The sequence below is a fragment of the Talpa europaea genome (assembly GCF_964194135.1).
Source record: "Talpa europaea genome assembly, chromosome: 4".
Classification (NCBI taxonomy): domain Eukaryota; kingdom Metazoa; phylum Chordata; class Mammalia; order Eulipotyphla; family Talpidae; genus Talpa; species Talpa europaea.
The window spans coordinates 124,388,365-124,406,034 of record NC_140070.1 but is presented as its reverse complement, the minus strand read 5'-3'; positions in this window follow the sequence as shown (position 1 = coordinate 124,406,034).

Here is a 17,670-nt window from a genome sequence, read left to right as displayed (position 1 = left end):
TTGAAATTATATATTTCTTGCAATTTTAATATACACTGAATTTTCTAATGAAGCAATTGTATAAATTGATGGAAGAGTTTCTAAAATTGTACTCTTCTGTTGAAATTCATAATGAATTGTAATATTTGATTTGACATTAAGACACATGTCTCATGTTCAGATCTGTGTATAGCATTAACAGTGACTGTACATATAGGTACATTTGTCTACTTTATTAATAATGGAACATTTATGTATTGAAGTACATATAATTTTATTTTATCATCCCTTATATTAAGATAAATATTGACTGATTTTTATTATTGTGTAAATTATAATAATTGTGAATTTAACTTTTGTATGATATAATATTGCATGTTTATTAAAAAGAGAAGTCATCGTATATAATAGATTGAGAAACACTGGTTATGATTTGTAGATCAGCCTTTCTGCTTAATGGATGCCTGTTGATGCTGCCTGACTGACCACTGTCATCTTCTAGTTTCGTGAATGATCCATAATGATAGCCAGAGCACAGAGGAGAGACTGACTTACTCATAAAAGATTCCCTTTTTTGAAGCTGATTAGCCTCTTCAATACTCCAGTCACCTTGGCCTTTCTAGTGTCTGAGGTGTGTCCGATGGGGATATTTGTAATAACACTATTAATTTTGAACTCTTGTCCCCATTTCTTGCTTCACATCAACCATCATGCTTTTTTTAAGGTAAAAATTAAATTCTGTTTAACATAAGTATTTACATGTCCAAAGGTTTGGAAAGGGAGGAACACTTTCTAGTGGATCAATAAATAATTTGTTCACTCGGTGGTTGAGGGTATGCGACATTAATAATCTGTACCAGGCTCAGACAAAAAATCTTGATGTATTACCTCATTTTACCCCATCAATGTGGAAATACATATTATTATCTTATTCTTACAGATGAGGAAATGAGGCACAGAGGAGTTAAACAATTTGACCAGGATCACACCAAATAACTTCTAAAAAAGAAAGCTCTTTGGGAATAGAATTGCTTATGTCCTACTTGCATCTAGGAAAACTCTTTTTCACTGAAAGTCATCATCATATAAGATATCTAACACAAACAATAAATTAGTGTAGGATGTGTCTATACTAAATTCAGTATCAGAAGAAATGACTGAGTCTGTTGTCACATGAAATGGGGGCATGAGAAAGAGCTGGCACGATCAAATGTTTCTGGTTTTGCCTGTTGGATTTTTTTTTCTTCTCAGAATTTCTGTTCAACAGTCAGAATGAGCACATATATCACAGTACATGGATCTATTTCCAGAAGCAAAGAATGTGAACAACGGTCTTCAGTAGCCCTGGGAATGGATTCAGAAATTGTCTTTTTCTCTTTAGCCTCCAGGTAGAGGTTAATAGAAAACTATAGCCTTACCCATACATAGTTCACAGTGACTGTTCACTTAACTATTTTCATCATTAAGATTCTTGAAAAGTTATCCCATTTTCAAGACTAATTTTTAACAGTATTATAACTTTTTTTTTTTTTTTTTACTCAAAAGCAGTTAAATGATGTTTCTACAAGAAATGGCATTTTGACACCATGGTTTCGGGCAAAGTCACACTAATTTATTTATCACAAGATTTCTCAGTGAAAGAATATCTTATGAACAGATCTAAATTGTGTACTGTGTGTATATACTAAAATGAATGAAAAGGTAGCATGTTTAATAACTTTTCAGTCTATCGTAAGCTTGAACTACTTTGGGCTATTTTCAAATGATTTGTAGCATTCCCATTTTATTTCTATTTTGTCCTGAACATTTTTGTCTTAAAAGTTGTGTGTCTGTGTTATAACTTAAGTGAAGTCTTACGTAAAATAGCCATGAGACCCAAAAGGATTGGGAAAAGATGGAATGAAAAGAAGCATATACATGGCAAAAAATGATTGCCTTGTGACTGCTACTATTTACCATCTTTTACCAAGTCTTCTCTCCTCCACTGAAGATAAACAATAAATAACTGCATCACATTTTAGGTAAAATCTGCATTTACTTTCAATTATCTTATCACTACTTATGTTAATTTCTTGTTATTTACTTGAAATAGTTTTTTATCTGTGAACACTCTTTGGTTACCTTGGACTGAGAAGGAACACATCATAATTTTCCTATTTGAACTAATGGAAAAATTGCTTAAGATTGTTCATGTTAGATTTCAGGAAAAATGGAACTTTTCTAGGAAAGAATTGATGTATTTACCCTTGACTTCTAAACATAAACTCAGATTGCAACTCCCCCGGCTACCATCGTACAGGCTGAAGAGGCTCCCATTGTACAATATGAGTCATAGGGAGCTGCTGCTGCTGTGACCTGTGACTACAATTGCACTTCAGTCCTTTGTTCCCACCTAAAGCACACAGCCTGTAAGAAATTTCATGCAAACATGACATTTCTATGGAAATTTTTTTTCTTGTTATCTAACAATCACAGTTAGGAATTCCCAGAAATATCTTGTATTTTATGTGATAATTATTAGGAATTTGCTAAATTAAAAATGAGTTAGGAAATTTAGATATGAGTTAATATTGACACTGAGAAGTCTTCCCTGTACTTGATAATAAAACTAAAGAATAAAAAGTATTCTAAGACATATAAAAAATGAGAAGACAAAAGTATGACTATTTTGCCCTCTGCAGCTTATATTTTTCTTTTATCCCTACTTCCTACCTGTTTCCCACATCCCCACTTTGAAATAAAAATATCAAGTTAAAATAGTAAGTAGTCTTATGTGCATAAAAATATAATAACTTGATAGATAAAAATATTATTAGGTTAAAAATTATCCTAAATACTCCAGTGTATTCAGTGTAAATTTGAGTTTATGATAATGGATTAGATTAACCTGCAAATCTAGTCCTTTTCTCCCTAATTTAAGAAACCTAGATAGATGTGAAAACCAGTTTTACAAAGTCAAGCAAACACAATGGCCTAGGACTACACAGTGTATCTCATGTCACAAAAATCAACAAAGTTATTGAACATCTGTATAGCACTTGGCTCTGTGCTGAGCACTAAATGGAGAGTGGAATGTAAAAAGACAGTTTCTCTGCCCTTATGGATCTTAAATCGAGAGGATGAGAGAGAGAATGACCAAGTAAGCAAATTAGTCAACATACTTAGAAATGATAAGTAGAGAGGTTCTAGGAAAAGAATATGAGGATGAGGGTGGCCAGAAGTTCCCCTAAATGGAAGATCTGGAGTTGCAAAGCGCTCCACCATTTTTATACAAAGAGGCAAAGGAATAACATTGCAAAGAGAACAGTATCTCCACAAGCCCTCAGAAAGGAGAAAGATAAAAATGTGTGCAAAACTGATTAAGCTTCGTCTTTCTTACTTCTCTCCAGTATGAGAGTGTGTGATTTGGAACATATGAGCCCTGCTGCTGGAGATTTATCTGAGAATTCTATTTCATAGGTAAAACCAAGATGACTATATCCCTCCTGAATCCTGGATCCTTATAATTCATGTATCTTATCATGAATCTGAATAGCAATACTAATAGCTTGTGCATAATTCAAATGCAAAAATCTTTACTTAAATTAATAAGCTTTTTAATTCCCCAAAATGGAAAATTTCTATTTTTCTTATTAGATATTTTACATAATTACATTTTATATACATACATAATTAATTTGGGACCCCATAAGACAAAGTCTTAGGTAGTAGTATAAAAAAAAGCGTAATAGGAAAAGGTTAGCTCTGTAGTCCTGGATTTCTCAGATCCTGCACATTCCCAAGAATGTCTTCAGGATGAGCTTGGCAATTCCTGGGAGATGAGATCTAGGTCCTTGGAACATCCTTTTTGATAAAAGGAATTCTTGTATGCCTGAGGCCTTGGAACACACAGTATTATACAGCTTATGCTAAAAATAAGACTTAGAATGAATACCTGCTTTTGTTCAGGACAGGAGTTTGAATATCTGTAGTCAGTCACATAGCTACTTACAAGACTGACTCCCAAGAAAAACATGAGACACCAAAGGTCTGGTGAGCTCCCATGATTGACAAACTTTCATATCCTGAGAGAATAAAACATAACCTTGCAACTCTTCTGAGCAAGGACACTTGAAAGTTTGTACTTTCCTTGTTCTGATATCACCTTACGCACCTTTTTGCTAATTTTAATGTTTCCTGTCACTGTAATAAACTAATATGAGTGTGAAGTCAGCATCATGAACAAAGAAGATGTCCCTTATTGTATCCTATTTAAAAAACAAGCGTTTGACACCCGGGCAAGGACAAAAGTGCCTTGGTGGGTGTCATATGAAAATGCACCCACAAGGAATCATGCCCATGTGTACATCGGGTGATAGGTGTATCATACTTGATTTTTGCCTTGGACCCTGCAGGAGCCTGTGAGTCATCTTCAGCCCCTCTCAGCCACAGCCAGGGATATTCCTTGGGACTCTCTTGGACACTCACAGGTAAGAGAACATTTGTGGAAGTCTAGGTTTCCAGCAAGGTAGTCCCAGCACCCCAAAGGAATAAAAAAAAGAGTTTGAATGCATGGAAAGGGTGAAAGGAAGCTGGACTTTGCTGAATTAGCTCTCTTCCAAGGTGGCATAGCTCAGTGCCAAGAGAGCATATTAGTATCCACTTCCCCAGATCTACGGGACACTGCCAAATATGCCCACATTCTCTAATCACATGGAGAATACAGGGTTGTGACTGATGACTAAAATGCAGGAAGAGGCTGGGAGAGCAACATATAGGACTCTCAGGAGGCAATAAAGAGGATGCAAATAGTACTGACTGTCTTGAGACTCCAAGAAGTCTGCCTATAAGCAACTGATGACTTCTTGCCTGAAGATTCCCCCAAATGACCCATAGAATCATCAGAGCTTCAGTTGCCTCACAATCCCCTCAGGCTGATGGACTATGGGGGTAGACCCACCATATTGTTATTCTCTGATGAGTTGCTACCTAGGTCACTGATTCAAATGACACAGTCAGTCATGACTTGGAGGACACTTTTATTTAATACAGCAAGTTTTCATCATTTTCTTCCTTCTTCTTTATACCATGTCTTTAAAGTCCATAGGTAAAATAGTCCCTTAACTGAGTTTATCCGTATGCTATGGAAACTCACATTTCTTGGGCATTTGTGATGAATACCGACATATTGACTCACTTTCAAGTAGATGCATATAACCTTCTTTTTCTCTTCATTTCAGAATTAGCTGAACATATTGTAGAGTCGTGTGGGAGAAAATATAAATAACCTCTATTTTATGAAGCTAGAGAGGAATTTTAGCCAATAATCTAAGATTGATACCTAGCTTAGAGCTCAGTGTGTCATTAGCCCACAATGACACACATTTCCCACCCCACTCTAAATATATAGTACCTGCAGGGTGCATGCTACCTGGTCTAGACCTAGCATTGTCCAGATAACTTTAGCAAATACAGATATTTATAGAGCAGATAATTTCATTTGTGCTTCTCATCTTTAGTCCTCAAGCACCACCCCAAGGTAATACTTTCCTCTCATTCTTCTCATTTGCCATCCAACTTATTTCCCTATGTCTTTGGGTTGACTGACCTCTGAATACTTTTTTTTTTCTTTCAATTTTTCTTTATTTTTGTGTAGAAGAATTGAGGTGTAGAAGAACCAAAGGTGCGGGGTGTAGGGGCGCGGGGAGAGGATCCATCACAGAGACAGAGTTTGGAGCAGAACAGGGCAGATTTAATGAAATATACTGCTGAGTGCAGCAGCAGGTGAGACAGGAGAGGTCTTCTCTGCCAAGTGAGGGTTAGTTCCCTTGCTGGGGATCAAACTCAGGTATAGTGGTGATAGTTGAAACAATAAGACTATCAATGTGTGTCCTCTTCAATTGAACCAAAAAGTGGAGGGAAGTGATGAGCTAATTTAAAGAAAAATATTGAGTCAGCCATTGTACATATAGAAAGTAGAAAAGGCAAAAATCCAGAATTACTGCAGTTTAAAAAGTGCCACTTTAACGTAAACCTGCTTTTTCCATTGCAAACTCCAATTTCGCTGTCACATTTTCCATTAATGCTATGCTTTCTCTGATATCCCAGTTACCATAAGGCCAGGAGATGTCAGCTGCATTCTCTCAGCTTTGCAGATCGTGGCTTTGTCTCACTTTATCGGAAACTGTGCTCCCCTTGAAGCTTACATTTTCAAACTATAGTGCTCTTTTTTTTTTTTTAAAAAAAAAGATTTATTTTTGTTTTTGCATACATGAACTGGGGTACAGTTCAGAGGTGTGGGGTGTGAGAATTCACCAGAGACAGAGTGGGGAGCAGAACAGGTGGCTCTACTGAAATACACTGCTGAGGGGAACAGCAGGCAACTCTGGAGAGGTCTGCTGCGCCTCGTGGGTAGTTCCCTGGCTGGGGCTCGAACTCATGCTGCATTGGCTGCCAATAGCTTGTTAGTGCTGAGACCTAACCCCTTGTGCCACCAGGGAGGCCCAAACTATAGTGGTCTTAAAGTCTCATCTCTTCTCTGTCTCTTATAGACATAAAAGCCTGAAACTGCCAGCTCACAGGCTTATTCATTTGTAGTGAATGTGTGTGTGTGTTATTATTGATAGTAATATTTGTGAACATTGAGAAATACATAAATAAATGCTATCAATGTTTTTAAATGTTAAAATTTCATATTTTCACTTTATCACTTTATAGTATACCTTGATTTTTTAACAATATAACTAATCCATAATAGCTTAGTACAGATAAGTGAAGACTTAGTCATTCCCCTGTTGTTTGGATACTTGGGTAGCAATATACCTTCACTATTTTATAGTTATTCCAGTGAAGTCTTTGTGCATAACTCATTGTACTAATTTGAATTACTTCATTGAACTAGATTCCTAGAAGAGGAGCTTTTTAGGTCAAAGGTCATGAAAAAATTGAAGTGTAACTGGATAAATCAAGGACTCCCATAAGCATTCATAAAGAATAATAGGTGGTAAAAAAGTAGCTAACAAGCCCATTTTTGGTTCTTTTGTCCTCTTAAGTATTCCACAGGCTATTGGCCTTTTATTATGCTGAGTGAGTATTGTGAACTGAATGGACTTTTGAGAAAGACAGCCTTAGATACAGGGAGGAGTAGAAGCAAAAGTAGGGGAGGAAAGAGATGTGATGGTAACCAAGGGTAGTAAATTTTGTGAAAAAGAACAGGGATGCTTAAAGGAGATATAATGGGATTTAGGAAAAAATCTTTTATAGGGAGCCTACATTCACTTTCACAAAAAGCTTGTAATATTTGTTCACACTCTGTCTTCTAGAAGTTCAGACAGGTCACATGGAAATTTACAGAGGCTTGTACACAAAGGCTTATAAATGCAAACTTCAAAAGAATATTTGCGAAGCTTGCATGCTATGAATCTATAAAGTAGGTATCTGGGTTAAGGCTATAAGCTTTTGGAATACAAAAAGCCATAAAAGAGGCTTTTAGCTTCTCTGCCTGATGGTTTTGAATTTGGGAGGTGAAGGTGGAGAGAAATCTGAAATGAGATTTTCCAAGCTACATCTTAAAAACTAGCAACAAATAAATGTCATTTTCAGTTGCATGCCCTTCCTCATGTCAGTAAAAAAAAAAAAAAAAGTTGTGGTAAATGAAGGAAGAAAACAAAACAAAAACAAACTTTCAGACTCTAAGATCAAAATAATGATTATCAAAAGTGAAGGGAGAAGAAGGATAAGTCAGGTAGAAGGAGACAACTGTAGCGGTGATGGCTATGAAACAGTATACTCTGCATAGAAAGGATGGAGGAAAGACCAGAGGGAGAGAAATTGAGGAGGCACATGCAACACAGCGATATGTGAAGAATGATCTGTACTTGGTTCTTGGCCTTGAACTTACACCAGGGACCTGGAGGACATGGAAGAAGACTTGAAAGAGACATGGGTAAGAGACCCATGGGGAGTATGACAATGGCAGACTTTATCTTGACTTGTGTTTTTATTTTGTTGTTTTCCTTCTAGACTTGCCTGCTCCTTCTTTCCTTGTGTATGGTTTCCTAACAGATGGTGCCTTAGGCTTCTAGCAAGCTTTCAGGCGTCAGTGTCTCCACTTTGACCAACCCTGTTTGATTGGGCATCTACCCAAGCGGGGATGGGTAACTTTGGGGGCTTCATTTGGAAACTATATTCTTTCTCTTATCTTTATTGCACACAAATTGTAGTAAAGTTCTTTTCAATTAAAAGTCTTATACACTAAAGAGGATGTTTTGTCTTAGGTGGATGGCAGAACCCATTTAGAGCATGCAGATTTGAGGGTTCTGTGGTGCTCCTTAGTCTGTTGTTACAGGTGCAAACAAAATGTGATATATAGAGATGCTGTTTCACAAGGCTGTATACCTGAAACCTATAATGCTACAAGTCAATGCTAGTCCTTTTTTTTTAAATGAAAAGAATTTGACAATTTCTAGTGGGTAGTTTTAGTCAAGCATTTTAAGATCTTGAACTAAAGAATTAGACTGCCTGGGTTCAAATCCCAAATCCCAAACAAGGGAAGTTCAAAAGTAGATAAACATAGTTTGCCTCAATAAGAAAGATAGAACAGAAAAGGTAATCCAGCATAGAAACTAATTTTGAATTCAGAATCATATAAATGCTATACATATTTTTGGGAAAAATAATCAAAAGATGGCAGAATAAACAATGCCAAAAAGCTGAAAAAAAAAATCAACCTAAACACATATGTGGTTGGTATCAAAGCTGTATGAGCAAGATTTATTTCAAATAATTTAAAATACAATACATTTTAGGGTCCCTATTAATTTAACCTAGGAAGATATCACAGCTGGCCCAACAGATGTAATTAGGTCTGCCACCTGGTTAAATCTCAAACCATTTGCTATTATCTTCCTGATGCAGCCAGGTTTTTCAGAGGCCAACCTGGTAAAGTAAATGGGGGTATGATGAAGATCCTGTTCAATGAGCCAATGTAAAAGACCTTATAAGTATATCTATTCCAATTTTTATATTCAGGACTGGGGAATTATTATCATTTGGGTCCTTGGACCACTGAGATGCACCGTAACCAAATCTATTCGAATTGGGGGAATCATGCTGGGACTCTGGGTATGGCATTGATTCAGACACTGTAGTCAAAAGTTCTCAAAACTGGGGCCATCCCTGCTGGCGCAAGGGTTTGGGGACAGCACTGTGGGGCAATCCGCAGTGTCTGCAGCATGAGTTCTATCCCTGGCCAGGAAGATAGCCACATGGCACAGTGGGACTCTCCTGTCTCATGCCCTGGTCCCCTCAGCATTGTACCTTGGTCAGAGTGCCTGTACTGTCCCCTACTCTGTCTCTGGTGAGTCCTCTCACCCCCTGTACCTCTGGCTTGTGCCCAGTTCTTCTGTGTATAGGTAGATAAATCTTTAAGGGAGGGGAAAAAAAGTTGAAGTTCTTAAAATTAAGGATTATGCTCGATTTCAGCATCTGTTCTCCAGCTGCAGAAAAGTGGTTTCTTTAAATGCTGTCAAGTCAACCCTCACCTCTCACAATTAGTTTTAAATCAACTCATAGGTCTGAATCTGTCACCTCTCCCAGTGCATCAATACCTGTCTTCATCATATCAAAGGCATACTCAGAAGTATTCACACATTCCATAATGCTGAGAACTACTATTTATCTTCTACGTTTGAAATTCTTCATAAAGGACATTAGTATATGTGGATGTCTCCTCTCATTCCAGTTTATATAAATGAAAACTTTAGCTATTGCTTTGATTTAAAATACTCTCTCTTGAGCCTCCCCTGGTGGCGCAGTGGTTGAGCGCTGGGCTGCGAAGCTGCCCGCAGCCTCTGCAGCACCGGTCTGATCCCTGGTCACCGGCGAGGGTACCACATGGCGCGACAGACCTCTCCTGCTGCGTCTGCTGCTCCCTTCAGCAGTATATTTCATCGGTCTGCCTGTTCTGTTCCCCGCTCTGAATCTGGTGAATCCTCTCACCCTCCCACACTTCTGACTGTACCCAGTGCTAGTATAAATAAATAAATAAATAAATAAATAAATAAATAAATAGATAGATAGATAGATAGATAGATAGATAAATCTTAAAAATAAAATAAAATACCCTACCTTCCATTTACTGAGGAGTCCTTGTTGACTTTCAAATGTGAATGATCCAGATCCCAGTCTTCTTCTTAGCACAACTCCTGGCAATAGTTATCTTAATTCAGATTAGAAGCAGATCCTGGAATGAAGATTTTAATTCCAGTGACTTATTGAACAAGGGAGGTATGCTTATGGGAAAATGAAGAAAGCAGAATAGGCCAGTGGAAAATAATAAGCAAGAATGTGGTTTCAGCTGGAGACTAGCTTCCATCTGACACTTAAGGAAGCTCAAGAGAATCTTTCGAATCCATGTGTCAATCAGCTAAGCTTTCTCCCCAACCTGGATTGAGGGAGTGTGGTGGTGATGATGGGAGGCACAGTCTCCTGGGTCAGGTCACTTCCATTTTGCCAATGGTTATTCTCCAACAAAGGGAAGAAATGGTATATTATCAACCAACACTCATAATACCTGGGAGATGAGTCCGCTGGATGATGGAGAGTATCTGTGTGGAATCCCAACAGGGAAAACATGTCATGCCTAATAATTGGTTTTAAAATATCCCAACACAGTAAAAGAAGGAAAGAAGCTAGAGAGGGAGAAAGGGAAAAGAAAGGAAAGGTTGGTGAGTAGCAAGAGTAAGTAGATGAATTGAAAGCAGTTGTTTAAGTGAATTATACATAGAGTTTCACTATGTTATTTGAGTGTCATTTAGAATTTTAATAATAAAAATGTTATTATTTTTAAAGCAAGTCCCTGCTTTTCCTATCTTTACAACTTTGGACAAGTTATGCTCCTCTTTGTGCATCAGTTTCCTCATCTATAGAATGCAGAACATAATAGTAAATATCTCATGGGATTATCTCTAGATATACATGAGTTAACACATGTAATGTGGTTGGAATAGTTTCTGGTATTTTTTTAAAGCTATATTTATGCATACAAGAACTGGGGTATAGGCCAGAGATGTGAGGGGGTGAAAGGATCACCAGAGACAGAGTGGGGAGCAGAACAAGCAGACTGAAATAAACTGGTGAGGGGAGCAGTGGGTGAGTCAGGAGAGGTCCGCTGCACCATGTGGGTAGCTCCCTGGCTGGGGATCGAATTCGTGCTGCAGTGGCTGGCGGTAGCTTCATGGGTTGTGTCTTAACCCCGTTAGCCACCTGGGATGCCCTATTTTTTTTTTTTTTAAAGGCTTTCCCACACAGCTCTTTCAGTAGAGCTATGGGATTGTTTGGTGATAAGAGATTTTCCTCTCAGGTCACTTCATGCATCCATGTAATATGTTGCTCATCAAGAGTTCATAACTCCTTACTAACTGTATTAACATCAGATAAGGCCTTATCTCGGGCATCTGATAATTTTATACCATTTCCTGATCTGGGGATTACTGAGAACTCTAGTTGCGAATTGTGGGGAGGGAGAACTCAACACTGTGTGATTTCACTCATTTTCTTTGTATTTATAAATCCCTAAGATCTACAATAAATCTAAGATGCATGAAAAAAATTTGTCTAAGCATCTCCCTTGCCTCCCCCAGAAGACAGATAATTTGGGCAAAATTTTTCAGTATGAGTTTCATGAGGTTTTCATGAGTACCCCACATTTTTTGTTATAGTTGTGATACAATGCTAAAATTGGCCTCAATGTAGGCTCAAGGCAAGAACAGAGATTAACAAAGATGCCTAGTTATATTTATACTATATAAGTCTCTTGATCCAAATTGCCAATTACCATAGCATAGATTATTTATATTCTTACCTCAGTAGTGTACAAGATTCTAGTTTTAAAATTTCCTACAAGTGTTACCCAATTGGAGAATTTGAGAATTCTCCATTTTCATCTTTGCTGACTTGATAGACATATAACCATATCCTCCTTTTATTGAGAAAAAAAGATATCACTTGTACATAAATTTCTTGAACTCTATTTCTCTTTTATAGCTGCAAGCTATCTACAATTACATCCATCTTCCTCTCTTTCCCTTAGGGATTAGAATGTTGTTGGCTTCCCCAGTTCCCTCCTGGGTTAGCCTACTATTTATGATATGATTCCCTTGCATTTCCTCCTGGAATTTGCTACATTAATTTTACTATTTGATTGATAGCTTCAACTCCTCCTTCCACACTTATTTTCTCTATGGCTGAAAGATGAGTTTCTTGCACATGCATAAACCTCAATGTGCCACCTGTTTTGTTTAAGTCTGTGAAACTTGAAAGATTAGTGTTTGCTTTTTCATTTCTCATTTCCATTTTGTAATTTACATAGCTTTCTCTATATAGCTATTAAAATTTTATTTATTTATGTAGGCAAGAACTGGGGTACAGGCCAGAAGTGTGGGAGGTGAGAGGATTCACCAGAGACAGAGTGGGGAACAGAACAGGCAGATTGACTGAAATACACTGCTGAGGGGAGCAGTGGGCAAGACAGGAGAGGTCTGCTGGGCTATGTGGGTCAGTTACCTGGCTGGCTTGGGCATTGAACTCGTGCTGCAGAGGCTGTGGAGAGCTACACAGTGCTGTGCTTAACCCCTTGTGCCTCCAGGGAAGCCTCATATATAACTTTTGACTACAATTATTTCAGAAATATTTCCCCCCTCATTATAATTTTAGCGACACCTCCCAGTTCATATTATATTTTGCTTCTCCAGTTTATTTTACAACAGTGATGCTTTTCTTTTTTCTAAGTCCTTTCTCCACTGGATTTTGTACTAGATATTATTTTGTTGTTTTTTAGTTTTTGTCAACCAATATTTACCCATACCCCTTTCTGTTTTTTTCCTCTATTGCTGGAGCTAGAAATTTCAAGAACTGTATTTCAGACTCCCTTTTCACAAGTATTCTGAAGTGATTTACATTCCGTTAATGAGAATTTGAAATCAGTGAGTACATGCAAAGACTTTTGCAAACATGCAGGCCTATTGTGACTATTAGCAACAATTTTCTACAGTTTAGGATCCAAGTGGTAGTAGGAATGCCCTGCTTCTCTGAGGTAACAGACTTCCCTGATTTTGTGGTTTTCAATAACTTTGTCAGCACCTAATTCTCTGTAATAAATCTGTTCCTTAAGGAAATAATTAGAGTTGTTTATGTTGTTTTGACAAAAGCCTGACAAGTTCTCTTCCATGTAAGAACTCTGGTTTTCATTCTGGTATTCCTACGTCACAACTTATTCACCCTTTCTCTTTTGCAGTATGCATTTCCTGTTCACATTTCTTAAATGTTGGTGATCTTTGATCTTATTTTATAATCCCTCTCTAATCAACCTCACCCATTCCTACAGAATTTTCTAAAGCTCCATACTCATGTAAAGTAATATGCTCATATTAATCAGGATTGCTTTGGTTTAAGGCATGATTCCACAATTGCCCTGACTTGCAATAACCAGGTTAATTAGTCGGTTGCAGTTTATGTCAACGGAAGTCATTTTGACTTGGATATGAGTTTGAGCTGCTATTTGGGATATGCTGTTGTCACATGTTCTCAAAGCTTCTGCTTGGATATGGAACATGTAACAATGTCACATGGCCAAGTACAGCATAAGTGGAGTAGGTACGCAGCCACTTCCAATGGGGGAGGGAACTACAATTTACTTAGCATTGTAGGGATGCATAATCCTCTTATAAAATTAGGAAATTGATTATCTGTGGACAATAATTCAACCTACTTCAATATTGATAAATTCCAATAGTAACAATTAAAATAGTTATAATGTATAACATTTCCAATATCAAAATCTTGAGATACATTTTATATACTATTTCCTTTAATGCCTATAAGGGAGATAAGAAAGATAACATAAGGAACATCTTTTTCTTCCTCTCCATCTTTTACACTTCAAGTCTGAAGCAACTGATATAAATGAGCAAGTGGGTGTTGCTGAACCCCCTGGCACTGTTTGAGAACTATACCAGATTCCTGGATGTCTATTACTATCCATGTTCTTCTTTTTATATAGTAAAATTTTCAGTGACCACATATCTGCCACTTAAAGATTATAGTTTCCAGATATCTTGCAGTCAAGGGTGGCTATATGATAAGGTTTTGGCAAAGGGGGGATAAAAATTTCCATGTAACACTTTGAATCTTGCACTAAAAGCAGTTGGATACTGGGAGATGGCAGGCATAAGGGCATTTCTTATTTTTTTTAGTAGAATGTCAAAATCTAAGCCATGGGTTGAACTTGACTGAGCTGACTATAAGGTCAAGACTACCTACTTACCTTTGACTGTCACATGCGCTAGGAATAGAATATATAAATAAACTTGTTGGGGCTTCTTGGTCCCATTGTTATGGAATTCTAGCTTGCAATATAAATATTAAAGGTCTTGGTAGAGAACATTAGTATGGAGTGTTCCCACTTCCTCTGCTCCTCCTTGCTACTTTGGTAAGCGTTTCTGGAACAGAGCCTGGGAATGAAAACCAAAAATCTCTGGATCCTATTAAGAGACTGGTATTCAGAAATTAATGGATCCAGAGGGAAAGGTTGATATTGACTACATATGAGCATGTCAGGTCTCTAAATTAGTTCACAGCCAGATTCCTTTTACTCACAATCCTGTTTGTTTTTTTTTTTTTTACCTTTTTATAACTTATCAGCATTTGACATACTACAGAATTAATTTAATTTATTAAAAACAACTGGATTTTTACTACCTATGTAACACGTAAGAACTGGCTCCCCAAAGGGGACATTTATTGGGGGAAGGCACCCAGTGACATTGTTGGATCCTAAGAAAGAAGTGTATAGCAGTTAGAGGTAATTCCAGGTCACCACAACCTACACACAGGCATTTGGGTTAAAAGGGGAAAGAAATCCACTACTGAGCAAGAATGAATTAAACTAACAAGTTCTACCATCAGAGTGAAGTTCTCCTTTTTGAGGAAATTATCTGGGGAAATCTTACCCTTTGCCCACGAATTTCAAGAGAATTCTACTCTGAGTAAGCCTAATGCAGGCACTGAGCCCTTCAGATCAAAGAACCTTTAAGCAAGCAAATGTATCTAGCCATAGCCTTTAATTTTTAGAAACTTTAAAAAACAAAAAGAAACAGAAGTATAATTTGTAAAATGACATCTGACTATAAATGTGACCCATTTAATTTTTGGGCAAAAATTGATAACAAATCTTTTCTTTTTTAATCAGATGCTTAATACTATAAGGTTCTGAATCTCCTTTTTTAGGACTTCTACCCTCAAGAATTACCAAAATCCCAGACAGAGAGCGAAATGGAAAGTGTGACCAGTTCCGTATGAGAACCCACATTGGTATTCTCATTGTTTCCACTGCCACTTAAACTTGTTCTTTAGATGTGGTTCCACACAGACTGAAGCATCCATGCCCTGTGTTGCTGCCTCTGGGACAAAGTTCCTCACACAGACTTCAGGAGACCACCACACACAAGCTTCCAAGGTGAGATTCCCAGGCTCAGTGTTCGGACCAAAGTGCATGTTGAAATTGTGGTTGATTTTCACTTTCTTTGTTTCTGTGTTTTTTAGACATCTTTAATGACAATGATCTATTTTTGTAACCAGAATTATAATGCTGTGATTTTTTTTTTTTTAAATAGTAATGAGAAATGACTGTTGTGGGTTTGGACACATGAAAGATTGGAGGACACAAAACAAACATCCATTATGTAAATTGTAGAGTCAGTGCTAAGGTCTGTTTTCCTGGTGCAAAAGCTGCTAGACTTCATAAATCAGTAAGATATTTAAACAATATTTTTGACAAATTGCTATAGGTCTAGTGCATGTTAGCATGAGAGTGGAAGGCTTCCAAGGGTCATGACTTAGGGGCCACACCCCTTACCCCACATACACACACAAGCTTTTCCTCAGGAACCTTGCCAGATTCTCACAGGAGGAATCTAAGAAAACTCCCATATATATGTGCCAGGGAGAGAGAATCAGCAGTTGTTGTGAAATCTTCTAAACTTTCCCCTTAAATAAGGCCAATTCTGAAATCCTCTCCCATCTGGAAGAAGGGAAATCTGTCCCAGTCTAGCCCTATCTTGCCCTTCCTATCTCATCTAAGGTGGTGGAGTGGGAGGGAGAAAGGAAACAAGAAAAAAAGCCATAATCAAGAGAGAACTTAGAGGAAATAGTCTGTGGATGCTGTACCTAGAAAAGACTGAAGTGTTAGAGTGGGAGGAAACAAGAAGCAAGGGAGGAAGGCTAGAAATTATCATGAAACATATGGTACCAGATTAGAACCAGAGCCCCATGTGCTGCAAGGGCCTGGAAGTGATGACACTCTCTGGAAATGAATATACCCAACACTGGCTTTTCATACTTGATAATGATTTTGATTTCCTTCCCTATGCCAGGATTCATGAAAATACTGTCTCCTGTTTTTTTTTTTTTTTATGTCAACTTTCTTTCATTATTTGCTACATTTATTTTTGTGTTTCCTCTCTTGCATATTTAAATACTATAAAATACAAGTTAGAAAAGCAATGACAGGGTAGTAAATGAAGGCTTTCATTTTTGAAATTTTTTTAAAGATTTATTTATCTATGCATACAAGAATTGGGGTATAGGCCAGGGGTGTGGGGGTGAGAAGATTCACCAGAGACAGAGTGGGGAGCAGAACAGGCAGAGGTAATGAAATATACTGCTAAAGGGAGTAGCAGGCATATCAGGAGAGGTCTGCTGCACCATGTGGGTAGCTCCCTGGCCGGGGATTGAACTTGTGCTGCCGTGCCTGCGGATTGCTTCATAGTGCTGTGTCTCAACCCCTTGTGCTACCAGAGAGGCCCTTTGAACTTTTGATTGAAAGTGATAGAAACACAACTGCAATCAAACCTGCAGATTACAGACTCTCCATGAAGTGGAGACTCTCCATGAAGTGAGGCAGCTGGCCTACAGCAACTCTATGTCTAGATGTGTATAGTTTTACAGAAAATTGCAATTGTCTCTAAGAAATAAAATTGGTGCTTTTCCAGATAATCCTATCAGAGTCATTTTGGGTAGAGAAAACCAGTTCCCTAAAAGCAAGTACATATATCAAGGAGAGGGGAGAAAAATGTAACATGTCCATTGCACAGATTGAAATTGTAGAATGGAAGAGATGAAACATTTATCAATAGATTAAAATTATACTTAACAGGAAAAAATGTGAAAATGATGAATTTAGAGAACCCAAAGTATAGCTACATAAAAAAATTGGAAGAAAACTGTTATATAACATTTGTGATGGGTTGTTTTAGCTTTGCCTATTCAAGACTTATTAAGTAATTAAAACCATTCTGTATTCTAGTAGTCCTCTATTTTCTTAATCATTAGATAATCATTTTGTTTCTATATTAAATAATAATGTTTTGTATTAATATTGTAACACTGTTTTGTTATAGCTATTTAAGTAATGCTTTAGAATGGAAAACTCTCATGGATATTCCTGTTAAAACATATGTAAGGTAAGTGATGGTCAGGCTTTTGTGCCATTGGCCTCTGAGGCTATCACTTGTTGCCTTGAATTCAGGAGGCACTTGGGAGTGTGGGCTCAGGGTACACATGCCTGATGACGGACAACTGGAGTATGGTATGGGGGGGTGCATAAATAGGCACAGCTGAACTGAGGTTGAGCCTATAAGGGATGCAGAGGATGAC